Raw genomic sequence first — 3,283 nt, 5'->3', positions numbered from 1 at the left:
GCCGGTTCGATTCCCGGTCAGGGCACATGCCCAGGTTGTGGGCCTGATCCCCAGTGGGGGTGCGGGAAGTGGCCAATTGATGTTCTCTCTCATCGATGTTTCTTCCTCTCCCTTTCTCTGTCTCTAAAATCAATAAAAAAAAAATTTTTTTTAATGGCTCTGAGGAAGTGAGTGATACATGACGGGCAAAAAGAAATTACCCAGTGAAAAGAGGACTAAATTGATTGAGATACAAATATTTTAAATCGTTATGAATAGTGGTCTTTGTAAAGAACATTTATCTTCTTTTCTTTTTTTACTAAAATAAAATAGGGCTTATTTCATATTTTGTAAAATTTCTAAGTATTTTCATCAATGTAAATTTATGTACTTTATTAAGAATTAAAAATGATAGAATCTTTACTCTCAGGGATGGGAAATAAAACAACAAAGAGCACTGATTGGGCTTAAAAGATTTTGAACTTGGTTCTAGCCAAGGCTCTGATTTTTTTGATAGGTTGATATTTTTCTTTGTGTAGATTTTTAAAATTTCTTTAAGAGCTGCAAGCTTTTATATTTAACTAAATAATACCTTTCACTGTGCAGTCTTAAGAGAAAGACTTTCTAAATTAGGCATTGTCTATCTTGAAGAAGGAAATTGTCTATTTCAAATGTGTACTTTTGTAGCTGGATTGACCTAAACTGGTAGTCAGTAAATGTCCTTTATAAATAATCCTGCTGTAAAATACTGTAATGGGAAACTGTGCGAAGAAGAGTGGCCTCCCTTTGGATTATGGGTAGGGTCTTGTGCGTGATGTGGGTGTGTCTGTGTACATACATATATATAATTTTTTTAATATAGGGTAGCAAGGGTCGTTTACCTTTTTGCGTCCAGGGAACAGTGTGTCCTGCCCCGCATATGTTATCTGTGTGACGCTTTGTGAAGCTTTAGAAATGAGCTGATGTTTTATTCAATAATAAAATATAAACACGACATTATGTTATTTTAATATTTTCAAATAAAAAATCTGAGGGTGTGTTATACACTTGAGCACCAACACTAAGTTGTGCCTTGTACATTTGCATTGGCTCTATATGCAAAGGGTTGTTCAGTTAGCTAGAATCAGATGGATGCCTTTGTCACTATGAAGTTCTACCATGCAAATACTATGGAATGACTTGCATTTAAAAGTATATTTGCACATTTACAAGTTATGCTATATGGTTGCCTTAGGGTTTTCTGTACAGATTGTTTTTGTTGATATTAAATGGAAATCATAGACCTGAACCATACTGTTCTTATGTGTAGTAAATAGATATAACCTAGTATTGCCTCTGTTCTATGTATGCTTCTTTTTTGAGGGGTCTTCTGTATAAGAAAATAATACCTACATTGATTAAATAAAAAATAATAATTTTAAATTATTAAGAATGTACATGAAAATCCTTTTTTCAACAACTTTTATGTGAGGGTTGGGAATTAACTTGGTGGACCAACAATGCATTGTTTATGGATGTCTTATAAGATAGTATATATACTTTATCAGCTTCAGAATTGTGTAATATTGCTATTATGTCATTAGGAGACTCAACATAATTTCATTGTTATAAGTATATAGTAGTTGAAATCCAGAAGTTTTATGAATCCAGAATTTTTTTTGAGGAGGTATTTTACTTAAATTGATCAAACAGCTGAGCAAATAGTATGTTAGTATAGTGTGATGATAATTGATCACACTTGATTCTTAACATGTGCTTTGAGAACTATCTCAGTATCCTGTCACTCCTAGCCATAGCTCTATTTCCCGCATTTCTGGTTCTGAAACTACTTCTGGAATGTAATAATTTTAGACTTACTCTAGAATGGTACAACACAGGCCATTTCCATGTGTTCTTTATGGACAGGTAAACAGGAAACTGAATGTCCCGGCTCTTTGTCTTTACTTTACCTTGACTTTGACCATTATGAAATTTGGGTAGTTGTTTTCTGAGCCAGCAAATAAAACCTACTTGGGCATCTTTATGAGCTATACTGTGGTTTTTGGACATTTTTCATTTCAGCCTGAAAACTATGGGGACCTTAATTAGGAATTATTTCTATAGGAAATTGACTTCTGAATTCATCGTCATCTACGTGCAGAAAAACAGAATGAGTCTATTTGATATATTCGTGTATTTGATTATTACGGTGACGTACTGTTTAGTAGCCACTTGCCACTTGTCTAGTTACGAAATGGGGGCCTACCTCCCTAATGTTGCTTCCATGACTGTCGCTCAACCTTGCAAATGAAGGGACGTGGAGTGTCCAGCGTGGCACTGGTGTTGTCAGCTTTGTGAGCCAGCAGATGCCACGTGCTTGCTGCCTTCATACCTTCGTTTATGTCATTCTGTTACTCTGATGCACTGAGTGTCCTTTCTTTTCTCTGCTAGAGCAAGTCACATTTTTTCCATTAAGATTTTTTTTTAATTGATTTTTTAGACAGAGAAACATTGGTCAGCTGCCTTCTGCACGCCCCCTGCTGGGGATCAAGCTCACAACCCGGGCATGTGTCCTGACCGGGAATCGAACCTGAACCTCTCAGTCCGTGGGACAATGCTCAGTCCACTGAGCCACACTGGCCAGGCTTTCCACTAAGATTTAGTTCATAACCCCTATAATCTAGGAAGAATCCTAAACTCTCCCCATCCAACCTTTGGGTTTCTTTAGCACTAAGTTGCTGCTACCATCTGAAGAGTTTTCTCCAAATTTCAGGCATTCTATTAATCTTGTTTAGCTCATTTAGATTATAAGCTCTTCAAAGAGTTACATTTTCCCCTTGCAGTTAGCACAGTGCTAGACATTTCTTAGGTACTTCATAAAGGCTTGAAAGAAGGCAGTTACGTGTATCTACTTCCTGGATTGTCTGTGAGGCTAAAATAGATCATGTGAAGCAGCTTTGTCCTCCCTGGTCCAGTGAAGTCGTAACTCCCAGCCTGGTTATGGGGAGCTGAAGTCAGGTGCCCTCGAGAACCAACTGTGCACCTGTCTTCCCGCCTCCGAGTTGGTAGCTTGAAATCCACCACAGGAGTATTCATACCATAGAAATCAGTAAGTTTCAGGTCACATGGTCCCATGCAAGGCCAGGACCATCAAACTTACAGTTTAAAATTGAAAAACAAATGTGAGCCCTGGCCAGTTTGGCTGAGTGGTTAGAGCATCGGCCTGCGGTCCTGAGAGACCCAGGTTCGGTTCCCGCTAAGGGCACGTACCTCTGTTGCAGTTTGTCCCCGGCCCTGGTCGGTTGTGCGGGTGGCAGCCACTCGA

The sequence above is a fragment of the Molossus molossus genome, unplaced genomic scaffold (assembly GCF_014108415.1).
Source record: "Molossus molossus isolate mMolMol1 unplaced genomic scaffold, mMolMol1.p scaffold_m16_p_6, whole genome shotgun sequence".
In the NCBI taxonomy this organism is placed as follows: domain Eukaryota; kingdom Metazoa; phylum Chordata; class Mammalia; order Chiroptera; family Molossidae; genus Molossus; species Molossus molossus.
This window is presented reverse-complemented; position numbering follows the sequence as displayed.